The following is a 20,185-nucleotide window of genomic DNA, read 5'->3' on the forward strand; positions in this document are numbered from 1 at the left end:
ATTAATCAGTATGGATAATTAACTACTTCCATAATACAATTCACACAAGATTTCTCAGATGGACGAGATAGACATCTTTAGAAACGTTTAGCATGGATGGATTGTGCAGATTGTTACGTAGTTACAGCACAAGATCACACACCTCAGTTCCTAACCTCAGTAATCTTACAAACCCAATGCCTCATCAATTCAGAGGAATGCAATTGGGCACACAGAAGAGACTGCAGATGCTGCGATCTTGAGCAGAAAACAAAGTGCTAGAAAAACTTAGCAGGCAAGGCAACATCTGTGGAAGGAAATGAACAGATGACGTTTTGAGTCAGGACTTTTAATGATGAAGGATCCTGACCCGAAATGTTGTCTGCCCATTTCCCTCCATTCATGCTACCAGGCCTGTTGAGTTCCTGCAGAATACAGTTTTGCAGAGTTCTTTGGTCCATTGTTACAACTCCATTCCTTGTTGAAAACCAGAATTGTATCTGCATCCACCACACATTCATGCCATGCTTTCCAGATCACAGCTTTTCACGTTATATAACCATATATAACCATATAACAATTACAGCACGGAAACAGGCCATCTCGGCCCTTCTAGTCCGTGCCAAACACTTACTCTCACCTAGTTCCATCTACCTGCACTCAGACCATAACCCTCCATTCCTTTCCCGTCCATATACCTATCCAATTTATTTTTAAATGATAAAATCTAAACCTGCCTCCACCACTTCCACTGGAAGCTCATTCCACACAGCTACCACTCTCTGAGTAAAGAAGTTCCCCCTCATGTTACCCCTAAACTTTGTCCCTTAATTCTCAAATTATATCCTCTTGTTTGAATCTTCCCTACTCTCAATGGAAAAAGCTTATCCACATCAACTCTGTCTATTCCTCTCAGAATTTTAAAGACCTCTATCAAGTCCCCCCTTAACCTTCTGCGCTCCAAAGAATAAAGACCTATCTTGTTCAACCTTTCTCTGTAACTTAGGTGCTGAAACCCAGGCAACATTCTAGTAAATCTTCTCTGTACTCTCTCTATTTTGTTGACATCTTTCCTATAATTTGGTGACCAAAATTGTACACCATACTCCAGAATTGGCCTCACCAATGCCTTGTACAATTTTAACATTACATCCCAACTTCTATACTCAATGCTCTGATTTATAAAGGCCAGCACACCAAAAGCTTTCTTTACCACCCTATCTACATGAGATTCCACCTTCAGGGAACTATGCACAGTTATTCCTAGATCCCTCTGTTCAACTGCATTCCTCAATTCGTTACCATTTACCATATACGTCCTATTTTGATTTGTCCTGCCAACATGTAGCACCTCACACTTATCAGCATTAAACTCCATCTGCCACCTTTCAGCCCACTCTTCCAAATGGCCTAAATCTCTCTGTAGCCTCTGAAATTCTACTTCATTACCCACAACACCACCTATCCTAGTATCATCTGCATACTTACTAATCCAATTTACCACACCATCATCCACATCATTGATGGAAATGACAAACTACGGTGGACCGAACACAGATCCCTGAGGGACCCCACTAGTCACCAGCCTCCAACCTGACAAACAGGTATCCACCATTACTCTCAGGTATCTCCCATTCAGCCACTGTTGAATCCATATTGCTACTCCACTATTAATACCCAACAATTGAACCTTCTTAACCAACCTTTCATGTGGAACCATGTCAAAGGCCTTACTGAAGTCCATATAGACTACATCCACTGCTTTACCCTCATCAATTTCACTAGTAACCTCTTCAAAAAATTCAAGAAGATTAGTCAAACATGGCCTTCCAGGCACAAATCCATGTTGATTGTTCCTAATCAGACCCTGTTTATCCAGATGAATATATATATTATCTCTAAGTATCCTTTCCATTAATTTGCCCACCACTGAAGTCAAACTAACAGGTCTATAATAGCTAGGTTTACTCTTAGAACCCTTTTTAAACAATGGAACAACATGCGCAATATGCCAATCCTCCGGCACCATTCCCGTTTCTAATGACATTTGAAATATTTCTGTCGTAGCCCCTGCTATTTCTTCACTAACTTCCCTCAATGTCCTTTGATGTTTCACTTTAAAGCCGTAAAATGTGGAAATTTGCTGATTTATAGGGCTATGGGGATAGGGAAGGGAACTGGGACATATTCGTTATAATTTTTAAAGAAGCATCAACTATACACTACTGTCTGAAGAAAGGTCTCGACCTGAAACGTCACCCATTCTTTCTCTCCAGAGATGCTGCCTGTCTCGCTGAGTTACTCCAGCTTTTTGTATCTATCTTTGGTTTAAACCAGCATCTGCAGTTCCTTCTTACACTACTCCAAGAAGCTTTCTTCTGAACTGTAACTTTTTAATGATTTGATGTCCTAGAGGATTTGCCGAATTGATCAGAAGAAAAATGAAACCAAAGGTGATAGAGAGAAAATAAATAAAGCAAAGACCTAGTGGCAGAAATCGAGTATTCTCGCTAATGCAGCGCAAGTGAGGCAGAATATAAACCACCCCCAATTAGGGTTGCTCTATAGAATGTTAGGTATACGGACCCATCATTGCTATACTCCCATTACGGAATGTACAGGCTGTTTATAACCTGTTGAAAGTGTAATTACATTTCTCTAGAGATTATAACCGAGCTACAAGTGGTTATGGGGAGAAGGCAGGAGAATGGGATTAGGAGGGAGAGGTAGATCAGTCATGATTGAATGGCAGAGTAGACTTGATGGGCCAAATGGCCTAATTCTACTCCTTTCATTTATGATCTTATGATCTTAATGTTCCAAGTATTTGGAACAAAGGTAAACAATTCCTTCGGAATTACCAGGTTTCTGATCCATAAGACACAAAGTGCTGGTGTAGCTCAGTGGGCCAGGCAGCATCCCAGCATAACATGGATAGGTAATGTTTCATGTCAGGACCCCTATTCAGACATTGCATTGTCAAACACAGAGATCTGGGATATTGTCATATTAAGGTGACTCATGGAGTCCAACAACTGGGCACAGTCTTGTTGGAATGTCTCAGCATCAAGCTGCCCTGTATGGAGTCCGATCTTGGGTGTGGCTTGGGATCTGAGAACCCTTCTATTTCAATAGGGATTACAGGGCCACATATCTGAAGGCAAAGTGAAAATTACACTATTATTTATTGGTATACCCTGTACTGAATTTTACATTGATCTTATCAATTAACTGGCTATTAATTCTTTTGTAATATTTTTTACAAATGTAAAACATTTTCTAATGTCTCTGAAAATCCTGTCCCTAGCTTTGCCAGCAATCAAAAGCTATCTTGGTGAAAGGGCTTCATTCAATGGGTAGTTAGAAGCCCACCCAGCAGTTACACTGTGCTACAGGACTATGGAATGTAGTAAGGCAGTGAGGTTAGTCTTCTGCAACCAGATTAGTAAACTATGGTTAAGTTGGAGCGCCCATGAATGGTGATTCCTGAGTTGGGGTCTAAGCCAATTTGATTTAGTCCAATGTATTTGAAGACATTTTAATTCCTGCAAACATGGTAGACTCAAATGGGAGAATAGATCTTTTACTTTTAGTGTAATCTCCATTTGTGATGCAAATGGTTAGTGTTTCAAAGTGATTTATTTGCTCAGGTTTCCACTAACCTATTTCTAAGTTGCCAGACAAAAAATTGTCCATGAAATACTATGAGCAGACTGCTTTTTAGAGTGTGAACCTTTGCATTAAAACATATATTGGCATTTTTAAGAGAGACAATTGGTGCAGTTTTAATCAAGTCGGTGACCAGCTATCAGAGCTATGTCCTCACAGTGCCTAAAGGGCCCGTCCCACTTACGCGTCCTTGGCTCGCAAATTACGCGACCTCGTGGTCGCTTGAGGTATATGGGCACCGTATGGCCATGCAGGGCTGGTCCCACTTAGAGGCGCGGAGGGGTATGTAGTTGTGCGGGGCCAGTCCCGACATCGCGTGGGCTCCGAAATTCTTGCAGTGAACTAAATCTTCGCGCGCCAACGACCTGTCGTGGAACTGATGGCCAAAGTGGGACAGGCCCAAGACCCTGGCGCGACGGAATGTCTCACGTTCAACAGCAGCAGAAGCAGGCAAACAATCGCCGAACTTGACCTGGGGCTCACGGCCGTTGCGGTCCGGATCCGCCCCCACTTCTACTCCCAGAGCGGGGCCAAGAAAATTGAAGATAGACACAAAATGCAGGAGTAACTCAGTGGGACCGGCAGCATTTAAGCTCATACTTAATTTCTGGAAAAATGCGCCTACACCAACAATAAAAATGTGGATATCAAATATGTCTGAAACACTACATCTGGAAGAGATGAGATTCCTCTTAGCAGGCAAACCAGACCACTTCCAAAAGACGTGGTCTACGTTTTTGGAATTATTACAAGCATAAGGTGCAATAGTAATTTTTAAAATAAATAAATAAATAAATAAATAAATAAATAAATAAAAGGTTCCAGGATCTGGTAATAAAAAAACAAAACAACAACAACAGACTTGGTTGGTAGTCCCCTTTCTGCAGAGTTTAATGTTATAATAGAGCGATTGTTTCTACTTTCTTTTTCCTTCTTTTCTAGGGTCTACTTTCTTTCTTTACTTCCTTCTCTAACTTCTTTTCTAAGGGGCTTTCTTTTCTTAACACTCTCCTACACCTTCACGACTCTTGCGCACTTTCCTTACTTCCTTTACTACTATCTTTTTCTCAAAGCTCAAAAAATGAAGCGGTACAAAAAACTGTAGTAAGACATATGTGTTGTGTATTATTGTAATTTACCGTACTTCTAATAAAAATTCAATAATTTTTTTTTTTTTTTAAAGCATTTCTGGAGAGAAGCAATGGGAGATGTTTTGGGTCAAGACCCTTCTTTTCAGACTGAAGAAGAGTCTCGACACGAATCGTCACCCATTTCTTCTCTCCAGAGATGCTGCCAATCCCGCTGAGTTACTCCAGCTTTGTGTCCATCTTCAAATGACGTCATGCGCTCCAGACGCATGTAATCGTGCCCAACCTTCACTTGACCGTCTCGGCTCAACGTGACCACGAGGTCGTGTAATTTGCGTGCCAAGGACACGTAAGTGGGACAGGCCCTTAAGACTTGGATACAATGCTGACCTCAGCTGCTGTCTGTGTAGTGTTTTCATTTTCTCTGTGTGACCACAAAAGCTTCCTCCCAGCATCCCTCAGAGATGTGGGTTGTAAATTGCCTGGAGTCTTCATGGTGCTGGGGTGGTTGAGATGTGGCTAGTGGGAAAATGATGAGAATAAAATGGCATTAAAGTGGGATTAGTATAATTGGGCTTGATAGTTGCGACAGATCTGCTGGACTGAAAGACCTGTTCTTCAAAAAAAAACAACTGCTAGAGGAATTCTCAATGAAAAGTAGGGCCATGGGATGTTTGTAGAGCAGAGGGATCTTGGAGTGCAGGTACATGGTTCCCTGAAAGTGGAATCACAGGCAGATAGGGTGGTCAAGAAGCATTTTGGTACCTTGGCATTCATCAATCAGAGTACTGAGCACATTGTGTTTATCTTCGGTGTAAATCAGCATCTGCAGTTCCTTCCCACACATATTGAGTGTAGAAGTTGGGATGTTATGGTATACAGTTACACAAGATATTGGTGAGATCTCATTTTGAGTATTGTGTTCAGTTTTGGTCACCATGCTTTTGAAAGGATGTCGTTAAATTAGAAAAGGTGCAGAGATGATTTACAAGGATGCTGCCAGCCCTCGAGAGCCTGATCTATAGGGAAAGATTGGGCAGGGAGGGGTGATCTTATATAGGTGTATAAAATCATGAGGGGAATCGATAGGGAGAACACCTGAGTCTTTAACATAGGATAGGGGTATCAAGAACCACCGCAAATAGGTTTAAGGTGAGATGGACAAGATTTAATAGGAACCTGAGGGGTGACTATTTTGCTCAGAAGGTGGAGGGTATATGGAACAAGGTGCCAGACGAGGCAGGTACTATAGCAGAATTTAAAACACACTTGAATAGACACATAGGAAAGGTTTAGAGGGATATGGACCAAATGCAGGCAAGTGGGACTAGCTTAGATGGGGCCTCTTGGTAGGTCTGGAAGAAGTTCCGGTTTCCATGCTGAATGATGCTATAACTCTACGACTAACCCAGCAGGTTTTTCCTTCCACAGATGCTGCGCAACCCCCTGAGCTCTTCCAACGATTTCTTTTTTGCTCCAAATTCTAGCTTCTCGTGTCCCTTGGCTCTGTGCTGTATGACTCTACCCTAATTTGTGCTTTACACAAATGTTAACTACTTCTCAGTGCTTAGTCCATCAGCAATGAATGATCTGATCTAAATTAAGTAAAAACTAATTAAAAAATACACTCTTCATTGCCATTTACTAATTCTGCTCATATACAGTATAGAATTTGAATCACCTAGCCCCTAGGTTTCTGTGTGCTACAGACCCAATAGGAAGTGAAACATAATTGAAAATTACAACTTTAATGTGAGATATAAAATGATCATCACTTTTGATCTGGATCAACCATTTCGCAGGAGTTTTAATTAGTGAAGGCCTGCTGGCCTGTTGTGTGGCCAAAACCCCTTAGTGCTGATTCGTGGGCGATTGCACAGAGAGTGAGGAGTGAAGTGAATCACAGCGAGAGACATGGCCACCACACCGGCGAGATCCCCATGCACCCAGCAAACGAGCAGGATGAGGAAGACGAGACATTTCTATTGAATGGTGGGGCAAGAATGAAGAAGGCCAGAGAAATTCAGTCAAAGTGATACCCTGGCAGAATGCAGGACTGCCACAGAACCGGGCACCCCGCCTAGAATGGGAGCCTCGTCAGAGGCTCGTCCCCTGCTCGCCCCCGAAGACCAGGAACCGGGGAGAAGGGTGGAGGGAATCGGTGATGGCAGCTGACGCTGGACAAGGGCAAGTAAGTTCTTAACTTCCATGCCCTCAAGGTCGGCTGTGGGAGGTGAAAGAATGGGTCAACTGGGCTTGTATTCACTGGAATTTCGAAGGATGAGAGGGGATTATAGAAACATGTACAATTCTTAATAGGCTAGATGCAGAAAAGGAAGGGGAGGTTAGATACAGAAAGTTTTGCCCGATGTTGGGGGAGTCGAGAGCCAGGGGTCACAGCTGAAGAATAAGGGTAGGCCATTTAGGACTGAGATGAGGGGAAAAAAAAGTTGTGAATCTATGGAATTCTCTGTGGAAGATCCAGGCCAATTCACTGGATGTTTTCAAGAGAGAGTTAGATTTAACTCTTAGGGCTAACGGAATCAAGGGATATGGGGAAATAGCAGGAAAGGGGTACTGATTTTAGATGATCAGCCATGATCATATTGAATGGCGGTGCTGGCTCGAAGGGCTAAATGGCCGACTGCTGCACTACTATTTTCTACATTTCTATGTTTCAACAAGCAAAAAACACACAAAGTGCTGGAGTAACTCAGCGGGTCAAGAGGTTCTCTGGAGGACATGGAAAGGCAATGTTTCAGGTCCGAGGAAGGCTTCTGACCCAATATGTCACATGGCCATGTTCTCCAGAAATGCTGTCTGACCTGCTGAAGTACTCCAGCACTGTGTTTTTTTGCTCAATATTCCCAACTCTGCACTTCCTTGAGTGAGCTCATGTTTCTCAGCAATACTGATTGCTACCTACTGATCTGCCAATCTGTCCCCAAACTTTTGATCACAAATCATCCCCAGACTATATCACCCCTACCCCATATTGATTAAGTATATAGTATAGTTTCTTTATTGTCATTGTAACATGAACCGTGTACAACGAAATTTAAAATGTCAGCCAGTCAGTGCAGCATTCAAACATTTCTAAAAGCTAACGATACATACAAGGTAAAATATTAAAGATAAACAACTAAATAAATATCACGGACAAAGCACGCATACACACCCAACCCTCCATCCTTCTGTCGATTCCACAGTTACCACAGTCCCTTAGTCTGTATCGCCCCTGCGTTCCTTGGCGGCTACATTTAGTGCTTTTATAGCAGTGGGGTAAAAACTGTTTTTTAGTCTATTTGTCCTTGTAGATCTGTACCGTCTGCCTGACGGCAACAGTTCAAACAGGGAGTGTCCGGGGTGGGAAATGTCCTTTATGATATTCTGGGATTTTTTGGTGCAGCGGGAACTGTGTAAGTCCTCCAAGGTAAGGAGAGGGCAGCCGACAATCCTCTGGGCGTTGTCAATGGCCCTCTGGAGCGCTTTCCTCTGAGCCGCTGTGCAGCTGGTGTACCACACGCATACACAGTATGTTAGTATGCTCTCAATGGAGCACCGATAAAAGGACAGCAGCAGTCTCTGAGTGATGTTATTCTTCCTGAGCACCCTCAGGAAGTGCAGTCTCTGCTGGACCTTTTTCAGCAGCGCAGTGGTGTTCACGCTCCACGTCAGGTCCTCCTCAATATGGATTCCCAGGAAGCGGAAATCCGCCACCCTCTCTACACAGTCCCCTCTGATAGTCAATGGTACCATGTCCGTTTTGTTCTTCCTGAAGTCTATTATTACTTCCTTTGTCTTTAAGGTGTTGAGGAGCAGGTTATTTTCTTCACACCACACTGTCAGCTGCTCCACCTCATCCCGGTAGGCGTACTCGTCCCCCCCGGAGATGAGTCCCACCATTAACCTCTTCCACCAAGAAATAATGCGACTTCCCTTTTCCATCTCACAGTCATCTCAGCACTCCCTGACTACCAAATGTACAACTTACTGTACAACTCCCTAACTACCAAATGTACAAAATGTGTAGGAGAGAACTGCAGATGCTGGTTTAAATCAAGGAAAGACACAAAATGTTGGAGTAACTCAGTGGGACAGGCAGCATCTCTGGAGAGAAGGCCTGTGTGAACTTTCGGGTCGAGACCCTTAATCAGACAGATGTCATGGGATTGTTTCCCTGAACAACTCTGTCCAGTCCGCATAAACCTATCTGATCTCCCAATTGCACAACACTTGAACTCCCCCTGCCATTCCCACACCGACCTTTCTTTCCTGGGCCTCCTCCATTGTCAGAGTGAGGCCCAGTGCAAATTGGAGGAACAGCACCTCATATTTTGCTTGGGCAGCTTTCACCCCAGCGGCATGAACATTGACTTCTCTAACTTCAAGTAGCCCTTGCTTTCCTTCTCTCTCCATCCCCTCCCCCTTCCCAGTTCTCCTACCAGTCTTACTGTCTCCGACTAAATTTTATCTCTGTAATGCCCACTCCCCTGACATCACTCTGAAGAAGGGCCTTGACCCAAAAGATCATCCATTACTTCTCTCCAGAGATGCTGCCTGTCCCGCTGAGTTACTCCAGCATTTTGTGTCTATCAAATGTACAACTTGCTGTACAACTCCCCGATGACCAAATATACACCTAACCAGGTACTGACCTTTGCCCAGACCATCCTAATAACGAATTGGCCTGAACCTTAAACTTGTGATCCCTCATCCTCTCCCTCAGTCATGCTGCCAAATTTGGATCTGGATATAAATTTCCATGATTTCCTTTGTCTTTTCCACTATGGAATGCTTTTGCGTCTTGAAGGCTTGGCAAATGCAGTGCCCACAAAACTTAATGAATATCACATCCTTAGAAATGCGAGCCAAATTCCAAGCAATAAACTTTTTATATAAACTTATTGGTGTCATTGTGCCAAAAAAAAACTGAACTTGAAGAGCCAACTCTGAAGCCTGCAAATGAGCACAATTAGTAGAAGCTTAAGATGCTTGCTAATTTGATTTTAAAGATGTGAACAGTCTTGTGGGACTGGGTTCCAGCATAATATTTTTCATAACACTGCAAAAGACTGCAACATAACTTGCTTTTTTTTTTGTCATTTGCCAAACTTGAGATGGTTTGCAATATCCAACACCCTGGGCCTGACCCACTTGCCGCTTTTTTCAGCAACTGCCGGCAGCGTCACCAAAAGATTTTGAAAATGTAAAAATCCAGCAGCGACAAAAAAAATGTTGCGACACTTGAAAAACCACCGCGCGACATACGTCATCACGCGGCATTACGCCGCATCACGCCGCAAATTTTTCGGTGACCTGATACGTCAGTCAATGTTGCCGGCAATCGCCTGCAGTAGCTGAAAAAATCGCCAAGTGGGACTCTCGTCCCAGGATCTCCAATTTATTTTCTTTAATACCAACGCATATCTGTCACTTATTTCAAGGGATTTGGATTAATAGTAGCATTCATCTGTAGTCCCATTGCAAAAATTTTAGCGATTTTGAGCAAACAGTATCTTTGAAATAATTGTATATTTTCCAGCGTGCGTCCTTAATCTAATATGTTTGAAGAGTTTACACATGATGCCCATGATAAAAATGTTAATTATGAAACCAAAGCATAACCAAAATTACCATACCATCAATATGAAAATACAAGGTAATAGTGGGAGAGTGTGAGTTAGCTCCCCAAATCTGCTCTGCAATGTAATATTATGTATGAGTCCAATGTTGTCCCGCCCACCCACAGTAACTTTTCACTCCTTTACTTTTAATAAGCTGATTTATTCCTGTATTTAAATTATTCCAACACTCAGTTGCCACTCCTAAGCGAGGAAGAGAATTCCAAAGACTCATGATGTGCTGAGAGAAAACAAAATCATCTCATCTAAATGGAAGATCCTTATCTTCAAACAGTGAGATCCAGTTCTGTATTCTCCCACAAAAGGAAATGTCTTCTGAAACTCTACCCTGTCCAAACCTTTCATCGTTACTCTTTTATATGAAAACAAGTTATATTTTGTCCCCCTGGGTCTCACCTTCCCCCCCTATCAGCCGTTGCATGCAGCACATAATGTAATCCTCCGACATTTTCACCACTTCCAACATCATTTTCACCACTAGCCACATCTTCCCATCTCTACCCCTTTCCGCTTTCCGCAGAGACTGTTCCCTCCATAACTCCATGGTTAACTAGTCCCTTCCTACCCAAACTAACCCCTCCCCAGGTATTTTTCCTGCAATCGCAAGAGATGCAACACCTGTCCCTTTACCTCCTCCCTCTACTCCGTACAATGACCCCAACAGTCTTTTCAGGTGAAGCAGAGGTTCACTAGCACCTCCTAATAACCTCAACTACTGTATCCGCTGTTTCAGGTGTGGACTCCTAAATATCGGCGCGATCAAGCACAGGCTCAACGATGGTTTGGCTGAATACCTCTGGTCAGTTCGCCTAAATCTATCTGATCTCCCAGTTTCCGACCAGCCTGGCTGTCCCCCTAAATACATTGTATTTCTATTTGCTTTGTTGTTACCTTTCCCCTAGCTAATAATGGTCTATTCTATATTTTCCTTGTACTTCATCTCTTTTGATCACTTATACTTCCTTATCTCTGTATCTCCCAGTAAATGTCTGATGGGTGACCATAAAGTATTTACATTAAAGAGCATGCATTGTGCTCTGTACAGTAACTCAGCGTCTTAAATGATATAAAGATTGGAACATCAACAGCAAGCAATGGTCTTATCAACCTTTTTATCTGCTATTTTTATAAACAAGGAAATTGCGATGCTTGAAATACCAGACTGATTCCTGGGATGTCAGGACTGTCTTATGAAGAAAGACTGGATAGACTTGGTTTATACTCTCTAGAATTTAGGAGATTGAGAGGGGATCTTATAGAAACTTACAAAATTCTTAAGGGGTTGGACAGGCTAGATGCAGGAAGATTGCTCCCGATGTTGGGGAAGTCCAGGACAAGGGGTCACAGCTTAAGGATAGGGGGGAAATCCTTTTAAAACCGAGATGAGGAGAACATTTTTCACACAGAGAGTGGTGAATCTCTGGAACTCTCTGCCACAGAGGGTAGTTGAGGCCAGTTCATTGGCTATATTTAAGAGGGAGTTAGATGTGGCCCTTGTGGCCAAGGGGATCAGAGGGTATGGAGAGAAGGCAGGTACGGGATACTGAGTTGGATGATCAGCCATGATCATATTGAATGGCGGTGCAGGCTCGAAGGGCCGAATGGCCTACTCCTGCACCTAATTTCTATGTTTCTATGTCCAGTCCCAATATAGGTAACGTGAGTAAAAGAGAATGCTTTTGTTTCTTTGACAGAATAGTCTATTCTCTTTTTTTTATAAACAGTTCCTCAGATTCAGGGACAACCTGCTTCTATTTTTGTTGGTTCGCTAAGGTCAAAGAGGGAATATCAAACTCTTCACCAAATGCGACTGCATATGACTGGGACAGGCAGGGGATAGCTTATTGGATGTTACATTCTTCCCTCTGCCAATGCAGGGCCTCTGCAGGCTTGCAATGCATGGACACAAGCTTTGTAATAATATATCCTTTCTCTACTTTGAGCAGTCATGGGTCAGAGGTTCCCAAGAGTCAATAGAAACATTGCACATCTTCAAGAAAACTTTCAGCATATCGTTGAATCTTTCCTTCTGTCCAAATCAAAATCTCTTCCTACAACAGAGCTCAGAGTAGAGTGTCTGTTTTTGAAGTATAGTGGACATGCATTTGATGGGGTGAGCTTGACAATACTGTCTTACTGTAATTAATGTTTGCTGGCCTGGGAGAGAACGCTCAGAATGGTTCACATACCCTCCAAAGAATTTGTAGGGTTTTGCAGAGATTACATGTTTCTCCTGTGCTTGCAGGAGGTGCTCCAGATCTCAGAAGCATATTTGGAAGGCAAGGACATTTGTGCCCAGTAAACTATGAGATATGTGAATAGTTTGTATCTGAGGATTTCAAATACCATTTTCATCAATTGACCAAGGGTTGTGCTGATGCACAGAGGCAACTAGTGAATTTCATTAATTTCTGCATTCACCGAGAGGAGGCAATATGGACGTGTGTTAAATGCAACAAACAAAACCAAGACAAAGTTAACTGTGGCAGCGTTAATTTATCTTGTTGGGTTAGTTCTGTACTCTTCAATCAATGACTGCACAGAATGCTAGAATTAATAATATTATTAAGCAATGTGGTGGATGATACAAAGGATGGAAGGATGATACAGTGATTATAGTCCAAACTTTCGGGTTGGAAGGTCGAGTCTGGAGGCCTGTGAGTAAGCTACATCTTCGTGAGTACACAATACTCCCTCATTCGCTCATCTCTTTGGAATATCAATCTTTCCATTAAGTCCTCAATCTTATTTTCAGAGGACTCGGGGAATGCTCAGGAGGGCAGGTGGATGGGGGGTTGGGTCCTCGGCCCTGACCCTTCATTCCAAGTCGCACTAGCTTCTCATTTTCACCCAACAAACAGCTAACAATGGCCTGTTTCCTTTACCCTCATTAATTTTTGGAATATCTTTTATTCATTGTTCTTTATCTCTCCACATCATCGTCTATATCTCGTTTCCCTTATCCCTAACCAGTCTGAAGAAGGGCCTTGACCCGAAACGTCACCCATTCCTTTTCTCCAGGGATGCTGCCTGTCCCGCTGAGTTACTCCAGCTTTTTGTGTCTAGCTTTATTCTTACTTTGTTTCCAGATTTCTACAATGGAGATCTCCACAGCATTTCCGAGTACCGTGCTTACTGTGCCTGCGTGTCAAGGATCAGGAGCTCCATGTTCAACTGATGATTGTAAGACTGCTAATTAATTTGAATGGTCAAGAAGCTTGTTAGTTAAAGGTATCAAGGCACAGGAACTCAAATATCAATAAGGGATGAAAACAGGGGCTGATCTAAAGATGAATGGAGAATATAATTTTGCTACCAGTAGGCCAGGGTAAAATACACTTCAGCACCTTCTTCAGATTGACAGCTGCAAACTGAAGACATCACAATGTACACAACGTGCTGATAGCTCACTGAAATCATTAGACTGACTGTTCCAACATCCACAAAGTTCCCAACTATCTAAAAGCTTCCCGTGCTGTTTAAAAGGTTTTAGTTAGGCACATGGAAGTGTAGGGAATAGAGGGATATGGATCTTGTGCAGGCAGATAAGATCAATTTAACTGGGAAAGATGTTCAGCACAAACATTGTGGGCTGATGAGCCTGTTCCTGTGCTGTACTGTTCTAGGTTCTAGAACACAAGAAACATTAAATCATGTTGTAAATCAACTAAAATTTTCAAGAACATGTTATTTAATTCTTGGAAGACTCAAGTATTTCCAGTTGGCTCTAATTGATTTTAGTTTTTGTAATATCATAAGTTGGATGGTCACATCACCTAGATACATAAAACCTTACTGCACCGGCCTCCATCAAGTATTTTTGTGTACTTTTGGGTGTTTTTGTCCAGTTCCCAAACAAAATACCGTTTCATTTAAGATAGACACAAAAGCCTGGAGTAATTCAGCGGGTCAGGCAGCATCACTGGAAAAACCTCAGCTTTGAATCATCACAACAGCAGCACTCACCTGCTACAGCCCTGTTTCCACCCTCACCTAGCTCCTGTACTACTCCACTCACTGTAACGGAGCACGATGTCAGACGGGTGCTCCTGGCAGTGAACCCCAAGAAGGCTACCGGCCCAGATGGAGTCCCTGGTAAGGTGCTCAAAGCGTGCGCCCACCAGCTCACTGCCATCTTCACCAGAATTTTCAACCTCTCCCTGGCCCAGGCAGTTATTCCGTCCTGCCTAAAATCAGCCACAATCGTCCCTGTGCCGAAGAAGTCTACCATCACCAGCCTTAATGACTACCGTCCTGTGGCCCTCACTCCGGTAATCACGAAGTGCTTCGAGAGGTTGGTCCTCCAGCACATCAAGGACTATCTACCACCAGACCTCGACCCCCACCAATTCGCCTATCGCCAAAACAGATCCACAGAAGACGCCATCACCGTAGCTCTCCACTCTGTGCTGAGCCATCTGGAGCAGGGGCAGAGCTACGTCCGGATGCTCTTTGTGGATTTTAGTTCAGCCTTTAATACAATCATCCCGGACATTCTCATAGGTAAACTGGTCACTCTCGGCCTCCCCACTGTCACATGTGCGTGGATAAAGGATTTCCTCACCAACCGGCCCCAGACTGTGAGACTCGGCCCCCACCTCTCCTCCACTCGCAGGTTGAGTACCGGTTCCCCACAGGGCTGTGTGCTAAGCCCCCTCTTATACTGTCTCTACACCTACGACTGTAGTCCGGCCCACAACAACAACCGCATCGTCAAATTTGCTGACGACACTACTGTGGTCGGACTTATTTCGAGGGGAGACGAGGCAGCCTACAGAGAGGAAGTCCTGAAGTTGACAACCTGGTGCTCAGAAAACAATCTGGCTCTGAACACCAGGAAAACAAAAGAGCTCATTGTCGACTTCAGGAGGCACAGCACCGACTTAGCCCCCCCTACACATCAACGGCGAGTGTGTGGAGAGGGTCAACACCTTCCGGTTTCTCGGTGTCCATATCGCTGCTGACATCTCCTGGACGGACAACACGACAGCGGTCATCAAGAAGGCTCAGCAGCAGCTGCACTTCCTGAGGGTCCTCAGGAAGCACAACCTGGACTCTAACCTGCTGCTGACCTTCTACCGCTCGTCCATCGAGAGCCTGCTGACATACTGCATTACAGCATGGTATGGCAGCTGCACCATGGCAGACAGGGAGAGGCTTCAGAGGGTAACCAGGACAGCGCAGAGAATCATTGGCTGCCCTCTCCCCTCCCTGATGGACATCTACACCTCCCGCTGCCTTAGCAGGGCAAAGAAGATCATCAAAGACAGCTCCCATCCTGCGTTTGGACTGTTCGAACTGCTGCCCTCTGGAAGGCGCTATAGGTGCATCAAATCCAGGACAAACAGACTCAGGAATAGCTGCTTCCCGAGAATTATATCTACCATAAATTCAAATCCACACATGCACTGACTACACCGCCCAACACGGACTTCCATCTGTATATATGTATATATGTATGTAGCGCCGCAGAATTTGTGCACCTATTCCCCCTCCCCCCCCCAAATCCCTTCTGTTTTTTGTTTTCTGTCTCTTGTTTTTTTGTGCTAAATTGTATGTATGCACTGAGTACGAGCAGCTTTCAGTTTCACTGTACATGTATAGTGACAATAAATGGCATATCTATCTATATCTATATCTAAAAAGGAACAGATGACATTTCGGTCCATTTATCTTGCAACTCAAAACTTTGTTGAAACCCATGAAACAAAATAAAGACACTTGCGAAAGTAACACAAAGTCTCATCATGAGAATTTAATAGAACACGATCCCTTATATATATAGAATGTTCTGCATTAACTCGGTGAGAATCATAATAGCTCATCCACTATTAAATGACCCCAATACATAATGTGTGGGACCTACTGGGTGTGCTGGGAGCAGTCTGAAACAAAGCAATGGAACGAAGTGCACATTGGCAGGGAGAACCATGAGGGAAAACACAAATCAGAGGGCATAGGTATGTGTGCAGTTTTCGTCACCCCATTACACAAAAGATATTGAGGCTTTGGTGAGGGTGCAGAGGACGTTTACAAGAATGCTGCCTGAATCACGGGGTGTTGGCTACAGGAAGAGATTGAACAGACTTGGATTGTTTTCTCTGGAATGTCAGAGGCTTAGATAATAAGAGGCCTGATAATAAGTTTATGAAATTATGAGAGGCATAGATATGGTAGACAGTCAGAGCCTTATTCCAATGATGGATATGTCCAAATGTGTGGAATTCTCTGCCGCAGAAGGCTGTGGGGGCCAATTCACTGGATGTATTCAAGACAGTTACAGGTAGATATAGCTATTAGAGCTCACGGATTCAAGGTATATGGGGATAAAGCAGTAATAGGGTACTGATTTTGGATGATCAGCCATGATCATAATGAATGGCGGTGCAGGCTCGAAGGGCCGAATGGCCTACTCCTGCACCTATTTTCTATGTTTCTAGTTTCTAGATTTACTGTCATGATTCTTAACGGCCACCTAAAACCAGAGGTTAAATTCCAGCCTGGCAATTATTCCTACTACTGTGTCTTTGTTTGTAATTTGTACTTTTTATGCAGTAGAAGGGAAATAAGTTTTGATTTATTTTGAACCTGTTTTTTATGGACCTCGAAGAAACTCATATCAAAATCAGTGCTGCTCAAACAATATAATATTCACACAAAAGGAATTAACGCATTATATTAGTACTGTCAGACAGTTGAGCAATATTTCAATGATTGAAAATTCAATCCTGGATAGATATTATATCTGAAGACCAAGTGCTATTTGAAAATGAACTGAATTAGAGCCCCTATAAAAGGAAAACAAAATCTGCGTTTCCAGCAGCCAACAGCAGTCGATTTGTTTTATTTTTACATCGTTATCTCATCACTACTAAAAAGGAAAAGAAAACCCAGAACTGCTCTGCAATCAATTATTAGAAAAACTGCTTAAATCATTGAGTTATCTGTTTACAAACAATTACAAAGTCCAAGGTAATTCATTTACCAACTGCCAGCAAGCAGAAAAAAAATCATGATCGATGAGTGAATGGTTAAAAATAAATCACATTGTCTGTATTCCCATTTGATTAATGTGTTGACTAGGTACATTCTTGTCTCTTTGCTACCATGTTCACAGAGGAATGTTGCCGATGTTTCCTGGGAAGAGTGCAGTTTTGCCTTTGCCTGACGTATTGAATTCTTGTTTGCAGAACAAGGTGATTCACTGCTCTCTACTGGTGCGTTGCACGGAGAACTGTTAGAATTAAATGCTGCTCAACTAATGCCCTCTACTGTTGAAAGAATATGCACCTCTGATCTGTAACCAAATTTCTGAGCTGGCCAGGAACATACTGAAACCACTGGTGGTCAGCTGGTTAATGGCCATAACCTGAAGACATCCACAGAAGCATGATGAAACATGAGCGTCAGGGCGGCATGGGTGGCGCAGCGATAGAGTAGATGCATTGCAGCCCTTACAGCGCCATAGACCCGGGTTCAATCCCGACTACGGGTACTGTCTGTACAGAGTTTGTACGTTCTCCCCGTGACCGTGTGGGTTTTCTCCAAGATCTTCCGTTTCCTCCCACACTCCAAACACGTACAGGTCTGTAGGTTAATTGGCTTTGTATAAATGTAAATAGTCCCAAGTGTGTGTAGGATAGTGTTAATATGCGGGGATCACTGGTCAGTGCAGAAGGGCCTGTTTCCCCGCTATATCTCTAAAACTAAACTAAACATATTGTCAGATTTGGAGTGATAGATCTCTAAAATTATTTCCTTTATTTCAAAAATTACTTTATTTATAATATACACACTATATACGTACATCCTCCACTTACAATGAGTCAATGGCACTCATGTTCCTCTTTAAATAATTACTAAACCAAGTGTGGACGCGTTGTGTCCCTGTCACACATCAAAAAGGCCTTCCATTAAAAAATCAGCAAATGCACATATACAGGTTCTGTGTTCAGAAAAAGTGTTATTGGAATATGATCATGAGTAGATATCTTGATTTCATGGTTCAAACCTATAAGACCTGTGGAGCCATTTGGTATAGAGGTCACAGGTTTAGGAAGTAGTCTGGGAGACTACATGCTTTTTATAGATAGCATACACTGCAGCCATTGTGTGCCAATGCTTAGGATGTTAATGTGGAGCAAATGAAGGAGCTTTGACTTGGATACTGTTGAACTTCTTGAGAGTTGTTAGCCCTGCGCACATCCAGGCAAGTGGAGTCTATTCCTTCACATTCCTAACGTGCTTTGAAGATGATGGACCTCCAACAAAAGAGCCATCTTCTCATATGAGCCATGACCCCAACCCTTCTTCCCTTGATTCCTATTGACCTCAGTTTTACAGCATGATGCCACATATTAAACAACAGTTTCTCTCACTGCTGGGACTCGCTTTAGTTCTGGGATATAGATAAAACGTTTACTTACCTTCCTGCCACCCAACATGATACTAAGACAATAACTTGTAAAATATAAGATCAATGTGAACGGCAAAATGGCAATTTGTCAAATATAAGATAAATGTGAACATATCTCACTCTCCCTCTTCAGTCCCCGATTCCCCTCTTCCGTTATCCTCCTCCTCCCCACCCTCCACAAGGATCTCGATGTAAACCACCGCCGACCCTGTTTTGTCCACCACGTCGGTGATGAAGTTGTACTTGAGGCAGGTGTTGTTGGGGGGTACGAGCAACGTTCAAAGTTGTGCCGTTGACGGCAGAAATTAACTTAGGTTAATAAAGTGAATAAAGGACCCATGGAGGCATTTGTAAAATGGAACAAAACGTACCCGTGGAGACGTTGGGTGCCTGGTGTCAGGCCAGGCCAGTTTCATGTAAAAACAAACAAACAAGGAAATATATATACAGACAAACAAACAAACATGATGAGAGTTTTAGTACCCCTTCCCCAACGCAATATTCCACCACTCACCCATAGGCCCAACTGCGCAGGTGCGGCTGACATGGCAAAAATGCGTAAAAAGTAAGATCAATGTGAACACATCTCACTCTCCCTCTTCAGTCCTCTAGTCCCCTCCTCCATTTTCTCCCTCTCCCCACCCTCCACCAACTCTCCTCAGCTTCCTCCCCTTCACCCCCTCCCTCCCCTCCTCCCACTTTCCCCTCCCCATCTCCATTACCTCGCCAGCCCTCTTCCTACCCCTACCCTCCTCCATTCCCCCTCATCTCCCAGCACTCCATTCCCCTCCTGTTCACCCTCCCTCTTCTTTCCCCTCTCCTCCTCCCCTCCCACATGTCCTCCCTCACATCTCCCTCCCTCTTCTTTCCCCTACCCTCACTCACCTTCCCTTCCTAACACTTCTCCCCTCCCTATCCCCTCCTCTCTCTCTCTATCTCCTTGCTCCCACACTCCTCACCTCCCCCCATCCGACCCCACCGCTCTCTCCCTCCTCACCTCCCCCATTGCCCTCCTCTACCTCTACCCCCCACTCCCTACCTCCCCCACTCCACCCATCCTCTCCCAACCCCCCTTCTTCCCCATTCTCCCTCCTCACCTCCCCCACTTTCCCCTCCCTCTCCCATTGTGACGTCATTATGAGGTGGAACGCTGCTGATGGGCAGGACAAGTGGAAAACTGTTTTTTTTATAGTGTTTTTTGTAAAGTCAATAACTTGTAAAATATACCATCAATCTGAACGAAACCTGTTTCATTTACATCACAGGACAATGGTTAGTAAGGTGGGCCCAAAATTGTAGCTCTATAGTGCAGCATTTCTGCATAAATATAGGAACAAACATATATAGAAACAAACAAGATGAGAGTTTTAGAGACAGACAGACAGACA

The sequence above is a fragment of the Leucoraja erinacea genome, chromosome 5, assembly GCF_028641065.1.
Source record: "Leucoraja erinacea ecotype New England chromosome 5, Leri_hhj_1, whole genome shotgun sequence".
Classification (NCBI taxonomy): Eukaryota; Metazoa; Chordata; class Chondrichthyes; order Rajiformes; family Rajidae; genus Leucoraja; species Leucoraja erinaceus.